The sequence below is a fragment of the Athene cunicularia genome (genome assembly GCF_003259725.1).
Source record: "Athene cunicularia isolate RWA chromosome 3 unlocalized genomic scaffold, athCun1 chr3_part1, whole genome shotgun sequence".
NCBI lineage: Eukaryota > Metazoa > Chordata > Aves > Strigiformes > Strigidae > Athene > Athene cunicularia.
This window is the reverse complement of record NW_020799097.1, coordinates 27,546,717-27,558,275: the sequence shown is the minus strand read 5'-3', so window position 1 is coordinate 27,558,275 and position 11,559 is coordinate 27,546,717. Positions and strand designations below refer to the sequence as shown.

The 11,559-nt window shown below is 35.6% G+C and overlaps 1 protein-coding gene across 1 annotated transcript in view; it reads right to left on the bottom strand.

Annotated features, from left to right (window-relative positions):
• PRIM2 (DNA primase subunit 2) overlaps positions 1-11,559 on the bottom strand; it is a 120,944-nt gene that overhangs the window by 20,207 nt on the left and 89,178 nt on the right. The window lies entirely within an intron of this gene.

The window sequence follows — 11,559 nt, the reverse complement described above, 5'->3', positions numbered from 1 at the left end:
TCCTCCTTCTTTGCAGAAAACGAATGAAAGCATATTTCATTTGCTTAACAAAGGATATTTGAGCAAGCAGTTAAATTACATTAGATTAGGTTTTTTGTAAGGGAAAAGCAAATCTTGAGTGCTTCAGGATGTACTGCTTAGTTTGCCAGAAAATTAACACCCCTCTTTAACAGTTCTGTATACTAAAATCTTGAGCTGTACTTCTCACATCGCTTGTCTTAATGCTTACAGACATTACTTTTAGTACTTAGTTCATTATTTTATGCTGAGAAGCAGCTTTTGCAGTAAATAGAAACAACAGCTACATAATAACATAACATGGCCTTGGGACATGTTGGATATTTTCACATTGCTTTCTTGTAATCCTGCTTGGACCTCAAGAGTTTTCACAGTGGCAGAGAATAACAGCTACCTGGTGCAAGTTAGCACATGCGCAGTTACACGCTTCACAAAAAGCTCTCTCATCCTTGTGATTCAACATTTCTTTTCATTGATCAAAGAAACAGGAATTTAGCAGGGCCAATATCCTGGGCTGTGTGGTCATCCTCAGTGGGACGAAACCATGAATTGTGGCATTTCATTTCAGAAAACACATCCTGCAGAACAGCCCTCTCTGTACATTGGGGGGATAAAGTCTATGATTAGGCTTACTCTTTCCTAATACCATTACTTTAGGATTTGCATAAAGAAAAATCCCCCTCAGGAGCCACCCCTTTTGCCTGCAAAAGCACCAAGGTATAATTAGACGTGTTTGAAATGTGCAAAAATAAGAAGGCAAAGGTAGGTAATTGTCCCTTCCTATTTATTCTAATTGAAGTGGTAGGATTTTCACGGTTCCTTGAACAAAATAAACAAATTATGTGCAGTACACATCATGCATGTAGGTGTTTTCAGGGTCATTCTAACTGTTTGTAATTTCCTTGGGTTTAAACTATTTCAGAAAAACAGTTTAAAAACCTGTAAAACTACTATTACAGTACATTGTAACTATAATCTACTATAAGGTCTTTATGGCAAAAAACTGTAAAAGATGAAAACTTGAATTAAGTGATTTGAAAAAAAACTTTTTTTTTTTTGATGGACCTATGAGAACTTTCAAGGTTTGTACTGAAGCCTGATACGAACTTGCTCAACAATAAGGATGCTGCACAAGTGGGTGCATCTATCTTGTATTCTGTCTGACAATTTCAACTGAGACAAAAGAAACACAAGAATACAAAGACAAAAATTATTCTATTCTCATGGAAAAATTGAGTATACACATACAACCCACCATAGTCTGTGCTAAGTATCAATGGAAACTTGCTGCCAAAATTACAATGTTGCAAAGTTATTAAACAGCAATGTTATAGCAACATCACTGTATTATTGAGTATCTACACCTACTAGATCACTTACTGTTGGTCAACACTTCGGAACACGGACTCTGCATCTTTTTAATTGTATGGTCCACATCTCAACTATCTCAGATATTTTTGCTCTATTTAGCTCTCTAAGACTTTCAAAATCTGCAAGGCGAATGCATAATTTATGTGCTAGGTGGATGGGCCATGGCTTCAGTGAGGGAGAAAGGGATCACGAAGCATGTCTCATTTAGCAATGAATTGGTTCACACTGAAGCCAAGAGGCTCAGGCAATCACAACCCTTTAACATCTCTATCAAAATTTGTCACTTTGATGTCAGAATGTGCAAATCTTGGGATTAACAGCCATGTGAATTTTTGTTGTAAAAGACTGCAAGTCACCTGTCTGAGCTTTAACTTGATTCCTAAAGATAAAAAGGTTTTTGAGGTTTCTTTCCTCCAGGCATGGCTGCAGGATGCATGTGATGTCTGGTCTGAAGTGCACTGCTGATAACAACTGGGTGGTTTTGAGTTTTTATGCATCAGTATTTGTTGTAATGAACGAGCATGTCCAGTGTATGATACTGAATGTACTAATGATGATCCTGGATATCCTGGAAGAGGTGACACTGAGGCTTTCTTAAGACTTCTCCCTGTAAGAAACTAAGCTCTTAGCACTAATTAGTGGGACTAAACCAGTAGTCTGAAGTCAGAATCAAAGAGGCTGGGTACAGTTGACTGCTTATAGATGTGTGTACTGTAGCAAGGAACTTAGATTTTGCTTTTATGTGGTATATGCATGAGTATCAGACTAATGCAGATTAATTTGCCTTATAACTGTTACTTAAGACATGCATACTGTATTAGAAAGCCTGCACTAGAAGACATACAAGTAATAAAGGTATAAGTAAGATATAAATAAAAAGGTATTTAGAAAAAGACATATAAACTATAAATTTGCAACTGGTATAGCCTAATACCAGATTGCTATGTTCCAGATAGGAATTTAAGGAAATGCTATTTTCAGTAAATTCTGATCACATAAATGAACATAAGATCTTTGGATATGGAATGAGGATGCATCCATTTCAACCATTTGGCAGATAGATGCTAGCCTTTAAAGAAAAGCTTTCATTGAACAAAACAGGGAAGGATGGGTCAGGTGTGCCTCAATTACAAAACTGATACAAGTGAATACACTTTCAAGAGAACAATAACAAGTGACATTTCCAAGGCTTTCCAGACACTGCAGAGTAAGTATCATGTCAACACTGAGAGTTACTTTCTTTCTATCACTTGTCATATTTGCAGATCAGTATGTGGAAATAGAACTAGGTCCTCCATAAATTATGTTTTCAGTTCTGATAATCAGCATGTGTATCAGGATGGAAAATAATTTGCTGACAGGTGTTCCAAACTCTGCATGCTGAGGTTCACAGTTCCATAAAACTTTCATGTTTCAGTTTAACTGCTTTTATATACTCGTGTAAGTTTTTATGCATCTATTCCTTACCGTATTGAGAGATTTATTTAAAGTCTAACAACTAAGCAAAATGACTGCAGTAATTTTGTCTAGCTTCTTGGCTGACCACCAGATTAGTTCCAACTCTGCAAAATTCAAAGAAGTAATGGTTTAACACCATTTTTTCAGAAGTCATTGGTTATTTCCTGTCTAAAATTGTTGAGCCTGTATGGATAACAGCTTCAAATTCATAAATTTATTGCACACACTTGGTATCTTCTGAAATAATTGGTTCACCTTCTCATCCATTGCCTAGGGAATCGCTCAAATCATTACTGTTGACACTGCTTAGTTGGCACATTTTTTTCCAAAGAACTTTTTTTTTTTTAAGCTCACTCTTAAAATAACCTCAATTTGAGATTATCTTTTTCCAAGCATGGCTGCCATTTAGGAGCACAAATAAATGCTTCTCTATCTTCCAACAACAAAAATTTATCCTAAATTCTCAACCTGTAGCACATCTTCTACCTTAAAGGTACAGATTAGAGACATCAGCTAGAATTGAGCAGGAAAATTCCATTATGTTGTGCTGCAGTCATTACAGACCTATTCACATCAAGTACAAAAAATTCTCTTCCCGTCCGATTTCAGGTTTTTCAAACCACTTAAGGCAAGAACTGCTTTGCCCTCGAGATGGCTCCATCTACCACAAGGAAATCAGAAAAGTTTTGATCAGTCAAACTCCTTATATACTACCCACATGAGTGTAAACTGTGGGGCTAATGAACTATTTTGGGGGCTACCCCAGACCACTCGTGCAAAAATACGACAAGGTAGGCTTTTATTTACAGTAATCTAAGCTTGCCTGAAGACAACTTAGCTAAATACACAATTTATGTACACTGTTTCTCCATACATTTACATGGACCAAGACTCTGAACCAGGAAAAGTATAAAATAAACTACAGCAGCCTATCTTCTGCCTTAAGACACTGCATCAATTATTAGCACAACACATATTAAAGCCATCTCCATATAAGAACGAGATTTTTCTATAGGCACATGCTTGGTCATCTATGAAAGATTTTATTAGCTACTTCAAAACACTGCAACATTTCTTTCTGAATCAAAGTTAGGAATACTTTTTTTTTTTTTTTTTTTCAAATACAGAAAATGCATTTCAAAACATATGATCAAAAAAGAGACATTTTAATTCAGATCTGAATGTTTGGAACAAACAATGAAGGAGCTGCTTTCAAACTGAAGCCTCTGAACAAGAAACTGGCACATAAGTCTGTTCTTTTGTAGACTGCCACTAAAATAAAGTTTCTGTGAGTATAACAGTTTGTGGAGATCATAAAGGTAAACACTATTTTAAAAATCACTTTAAGCAACAATTAAGGGCATGTAAAATTGTGACTTCATTTTAATGCTCACCAGTAGGGAAAAAACCCTAAGATTTTTATTATACTACTTGATTCATTTCTACTTCTGGTAAACTGAAATGTCTTTGTGGCTATATAATTATACAGCAGTTTTTGTTTAAAGATTATTTCTACAGAACACGATCTGATTCTCTTAGAATAATGTCCTATCTTCTTGGCATAGTATCACCTATACATAGCATTTTCTTGTATAAGGAGATATATCTATCTGAAAGACATAAATCCTTTCCATATTACACTGCACCAATCGAATTCTTCATGGTATGACAATGTCTACGTCATTTCACATAGTACTCCATTAATTATACTAGTCATTTTCTCTAATATAATTAATATTTCCAAAAATTACAAACATAAAGATTAAAACACTATGTCTCTATGAATATCACTGTTCTGATATTCCCAAGAATCATTACTTTTACCTGAATAGTTGCTTAACCTACTGCAAAATTTTCAGTGAGTAACACTACCCCCCAAAAAAAGAAACATCTGAGAGAAAGAACAACCTTTTTAAGGCAAAAAAACAGTTTGCGGGTGACAATTTCACCCATATCAGAATTCCTGTAACAATTTAATGCACAATCTTATTAAAAATACCATGCTGACATTTGAGTGTTACTGAACATAGAGGTGTGAATTCCTTGTCATTTCATATATTTAGGTAACTTAGAAATGTACCTTTCGGAAGGAGGTAAGTAGTAAATTAACAGGGCTATTCAGTTCATCAGAAGTAGCAGACATTAGAGAATAAGAGTCCCCAAAATATTCAATGGCAAAGGAGAATACAGAAAGCATTATCACTGAAAGAGATGTAAGAGTGTTAACAGATTGCAAAGTAGATAGAAATTTGGCATGTGGTACAATAAAAAACGACTAAGAAAGTTAAACAGAAGTAGAATAGTAACTAATTGTGTGCAACTATAGGAATAAGATTCAGCTCCAGATGTCTAAATCCAGACGTATCCCATTACAGTCAATGAAGGTCAATGCAATCAGAGGAGTCTGGGGAGCAATTCAATTTACCCTAACATAGGCACCTACAGGCTCATTAAATAAATCATTCTCTAGACACTATTGACTGTATAGGCTAGATCTCTATTGATTATAATGGCAGCTTAGGATCCCAGTGCAAAGAATACGTATACCAAGGAGAAAAGAAATTCAGTATGTTTGTATCGCAATTCAGAGAAATCCATACTTATATGTATACCACTGCAGCACGTGTTACAGGCTTTCAGAGAAGATGAATGAAGACTGGACAGGGACCCCAAAAGCTAAATTCCTACTGCTTATCCAAGCTCTATAAATACTCTATAAAAGAGTGCTCTCATATGATATTTGATAATTTTATTATTAGCTCACTGAGCACAGTGAGCATGTAATGCATTTACAGTCACATATAGTGTAACTTACATCAGAATGTACAGTAAAGCCTTAAATGTATAGAGAAGAAATAGGAAAGAAAATGGATGTCAGCCCAGAAGCATGTTGCCACTTTGTGAAGAAATCCTGAAATGTATCCATTTGGACTCCTTCTAACACCAACCAGCAGTAAAATGCAGGACTGGGAGGTGAGGTTTACACCGGACACCAACAGAGGGTTTATTCTCACTAGCCTGTCACAACATCTAAAGCTGTGGATGAGAAGACAGAAGCATTCACCAGACCAGACTGCAACAGGCCAAGTGGCAGCCAAGTGGACTTCAGAAAAGATCTAGAAGATAGCCACTACTCTTGGGTCCAGCTCATACCCTTGATATTTGGGATATCTTCAGCTTCATGGAAGCTAGTCCGACGTGTTATTATGTTCAATCGTTATCACTTAACAGCCTGGCATAGGAAGCTCCTTCATTCTAGTAATAACAATTTTCCTCTTATGGAAGGAAAAAGAGCATTCCAGAAAGCAAAGCTAGCCAAGCAACCATACTACAAACTGGAAATTTAGCAGGTCACTGAGATAACAGAAGAGGAACTCGCAAATGAGACAAGGTCTGAGGAAAAACTATCTCAGCCACTTCAGGCAATCAAAATTAGCAGGACCTGCCTCATTTTGAACAGGACTCTTCGAATTAAAACAACTGACATGTTCAACCACAGCACCAGAAATCAGTCCAAAAGAACAGTGCATACTGATCTTCTCTTGAAAAGTGCTGCTGCTGGCACATGCTGCAATTCACCTATACTAGGGTATTCCCAATTTCAAAGACCTCTAGAGGATACTGGAATTCATCTAAGGGAGTCTGGCTCATTATCCAATATTCCATTTCTACTTAGTACATCTGCCAGTCAAAAGATCTGAGCAAGTTCACCACAACACTTGAAGTTCTCTGTCTATGCATCATTTCCAAAAAGCAACCATCTCCTGAAACCTTGGCAGACATCATGTGCTCACTGAATTGTATTTTCCAAGCTGGTTGCTACGCAGCATTCCCTAAATATGCAGTCTTTGAAGCAGAGACTGGAAGGTTTTGTACACCTTTTGGACTACTTTAATGACAGAATTGTTCTCCCCTTTTAAAACCATTTACCTTGCATAGGGAGCTCACTTGAGTAAGGTCCCCACCTTGACTGATTAGATTTTATTGAATTACTTTGTCAATTTATTACTGCATTCCCTTGCAAGCACCCTCACAGTGTAGGACTGTTACTAGGAATCCTTTATAGACTGTTATTCCTCAGCCTACACGCTGATCAGAATGACATCTGAAGCTAAGTTGAGCATTAGATGACAAAAGTCATGCAAAAAGTTAGGTGAGTTAAAAAAACAAAGGCAGACCTTCACTGATGATGAGATCAAGGGATAAACTGCTGTTACCATCAGGTTTTAACAGTCCCCCAGCAAAGCAGTCCTCGTTCATTAGAAAGCTATGACTGACCCAATATAATCTGTAATGAGATATGAGATACAGTGAAGTCCAAGAGATTCAATTTTACCTTTACCCTAAGCCTCAGTTTTGTAGAAAAGGAAGCATCACTCAAAGAAATCCAGTGACTTGTGACATGTGTTAAAACTGTGGCAAAAAATGTGCTTTTTACTGTGATATGGTTAAGTGTGAGAACAGGAGGATATTAATTAAATGCCCAATCATGTAATGTTCTCAAGATACTGGCAAATCCCCAGTATAAGCACAGATTAAAAAAAATAATAATAATAATTTTCTGGATAAATTCATCATTGGAAAAAATAATTCTGAAAATAAAACCACAGGGAGGCTGAGTAATTAATACATTTCCTCAGACTTATAAGTACTCCTTATGTCTACTCTTGAAACATGTAGACTTAACTTTTTTGATACAGTCATAAAAGAATGATAGAAACAAGGCATTATAACACAAAACTGTACATGGAGATTTGATGTTCATCAACCATTTTGAACATAAACTAGATACCAGAACTCTCCAAACAGTACAGTTTGGTTGAAGAATGCTGGCATTCTCTCTCTAAAATCTCTGCATAAAAGCAGATTATTTTTTCTTTATTAACAGCCCTTGCTGTCAAAATAAGAACTGTTTACATATAAAAACCCTTTTATATTCTATCTTATGCACAAAGTCCACTGTAATTGACATATTTGAACTCTAGACTGCAAGTAAGACAAGAGTCTTTCTGCATTCAACAACAGAAGAAAGCTTGTTTTAAAATACACAAGACTTTTTTTTTTCAATTACTTTTGTTAATTCATCATTAATTAAAAGATTAGTTGACTGCAGGGAAAATGCAAACAGAAAAATAAAGAAGCTCGACTGCTCTGAACTGTCTCAATAAGTAACATACACCCCATTTTCAGTACCTTCTGTAAGGTTTTAAAAACAGAGAAATAACTCTAGTAACAAAATACAAGAAAATACACCACTGTAATTCATCTAAAAACCCCAACCTTTCTTGTTTTCAAAAAAAATTTCCTCAATTTCACTGATATTGCCCCAGTTCTCATGTCCCAAGCCCAACTCCATTAAGTTCCTGAATTAGAAAAAAAAATAATAATTTAAACAACAAAACTTGCCATAAAGACCACTAGCTTCCACTTCCCCATGTACAGTAGGGTCAGGGGTGCTGGTATTTGAGGGATATCTTGTTTTTCTCCTTGTGCAAGTGGACTTAAAAAGGGACATAGGGAACAGAAAAAGCTCACAGCACACCATATTATGCAGAATTCAGTTTCACAACTAAATAGCATTGTACATTTTAATAAAAAATCAGAACCTAACCTTCTTTCAAGAAGTAGTAACCTCTATAACACTTGAAGTACTTAAGCCCTACCATAGTAATGTAACTTTCCTAAATCAACATATTAAATTTCCAAAATATAAATGGTGCATAGCACAAATAATGTATAAAAGAGTTGTCCTGCCTTTATTCATGAGATTCAATAGATTTCAAAGACACACAGAAGAATGTTAAATAAATTCTGAATGTAAAAATACATTTTTATTTGCATCGTGCCTATGTGGCATATCAGCAGAGAGCACATTTGATACAACATGCTGCTTTTCTGGATGACTGAATATGAAATATAGCCCCGATTTGCTGGCTGAATAGACAGATGGAATATGACAGCTATATGTTGTTACAATTACATGGACATTACCAAAAGAGAAATCAAAGTATACTGGATTCTGGGTTTTGTTTTGGAAGCCAGTTTATACAGAAAATCTGAACATGTAATAAAAAAATTTAGAAATATTCTTTCAAACAAATAAATCAAGATGTTGTGGTTTGAACCTGGCCTGAACACCATGCAGCCGCTCACTTACCATCCCCCTGCCCAGGGGATGGGGGAGTAAGGGATAAAGGGAGAGTCACAGTTTAAGATAAAAAAAAAAAAAAAAAAACCAAAAAAACCACCACACCACACAACAACCCACCACAGGAAAAAACAGTTTAGGGATTGTCATAAAATAAAACAACAACAGTAATAAAAGGTACAAAGGGGTAATGCACAATGCAAATCCTCATAGCCCGCTGACCTATACCCAGCCCATTCCCAGCTAGCAATCCCGAAATACCAAGATCCTGCAATCGTAATCCCAGAAGCAAGAGAGAACCCCAATCCATCCCAGCCACTCTCCTTTATATACTGAGCACAACATCATATGATATGGAATATTCCATTGGCTAATTTAGGTCTGGTGCTCGGGCTATGCCCCCTCCCAGCTTCTTGCAGGAGTTGGAGAGATCTTGATCTCTTAAGAACAACCATAAACATCAGTGTATTATCAACACTCTTCTCATACCAAATCCCATACTGAATCCAAAACACAGCACTATTCTAGCTACTGAGAAAAAAAAAAAACAAAAAAACAACACACTCTATCCCAGCTGAAACCAGGACACAAGACTAATAAACTATTATATCAAAACTTTATTTTCAAAAAGCACAGGATCACAACTGGAAAAGACCTACTATGTTAATTAGCTTGTCCTGGAAAGTAATAAAAAGATAGGGATGAATAGATTTGCATCTCAAAAATAGTTAACCCCTGTCTCAGAAGTTGGGGTAAATAGCTAAAGAGCATAAATACATTACTGGTGGTGCGTGTGGCAACACACAACAGGTACTTTTCAGCAGATGGTTAGAAAGAGAGAGCTGTATTGTTAGGAAGGTATTCAAGAGAGACTGCTAAAGACCATATTTAGTGACACTCAGATACTTTTTGCTGGTACAATTGCTGAACTTAGAAATCTGAAAACCGGATAAGCAAATCCATCTCTTCTTAAAATGTCATGGACTTGCTGCTGCTCTGATGGCTAATAAAACAGAAACCTCTTCTGACAAGTACCGAGTCTTTCTACAGAGATAATAAAGTGCAAGTCTGAAAAGTGGTTCAAGACTACAACAGATACCTTAGAAAATTAAAGGTCTGGCTTTGAAATCCATTTTTATACATACAATTCTAAAAAAGATACTGCAGTATAGAAAGAAAACACGTGTTGCTAGGAATAAAACAAGTCATAAAAGACCAGATTCTGATCTAAATTAGTTTTAGTACAGGAAAGATATTTATTACTTTCATTCTTGTCAGTGCAAGAACTTTATCACTAATCTGCTCACACACTAGATTACTAAATACCGATTTCAGTGTTTAATATGTAACAACTATGAATATCTATCCTACTTCTTTTTATGGTAGCTAGTACAGTTTAAAACCATCACTAAAATTATGCCAGCACTGTAATTAATGTCCTGGAAGAGAGATTGTGTAGCTAGAGCTCTTCTCTGTCCTTAAGACATGCCACAGGGTGAAAGACCATCCAGAATTTTCCTCTATAATGTAAGTCAGATGATGAAAACTGAAAATCCAAAGTAAGGGCAGATACATTTATAGCAGGTTAAAAAAAAAAAAAAAAAAGCTGAACAAATTAAAGTACTTTAAAGCAAATAATCATAGGAAAATGCCACTGTAACTTTGGCTTCACAACAAAGACTGTAGAATTCTAGCTTTAAAACAACATCATTGAGAAATCTGCTAGCAACTGAAAAAGGGATTGTGTTTAGAATGAAAAAGCACACATTTTTACCACAGCACTTATCACTATGATTCCTATAATATTTATGTGCCCGTACAATAACCTCCAAGTATACCAGAGTCTAAAATTATTTTACGTTTTCTAGTGTATCATCATCAGCTGTGGTCTAATTAAATAACAACCATGAAACAAAAATATGGTGAAAAATAATGTTTTTATACTAGCTCTATTTCATTGAAGAAATATTACTTTCAGATTTCAAATCTATTACACAAATATTAACTTTTTAAAAAATTCTAAGGGGTTTTTCTATCAAAAATACTGTCTTATGAAAAAAAATTAAAATATAAAATGACAAATAGTGAAACAGATTTTTGTCAATACTCAGTAAGCTTAGATATCCGTAAAATACACTGATATGCTAATTAGTAATATAAAGCCTGAGAAAAGAAAGTTTCAGAGGGAAATACACAGAAGCATGATTGAGTTTAATATGCATCTACATTAGCTACAGGGCATAATTAAAACTACATCACTCTCTTAAATCTACATAATTACATCCCAAAGACAATTTTCTTTACTATCCTTAGCTTATTGACAAATGAGTAAGGGCCTCAGGTTTAAAAGGTCAGGCAATATTGTTTTAAAGAAAAATACATGCTTACAAATAAAACAGTAAAAAGCTAAGGTTTTGGTTTGGGTTTATTCCTTCTACTGCTCAGAAGTCCAGATGTGGCAAGCAAAACAAAATTCGAACACACACTGAAAGAAAACAGTACCAAGTGAAGCTGCAGGGTATTTGCCCACCAAAAGGTTCAGGGAATTGACGAATATCTACTTG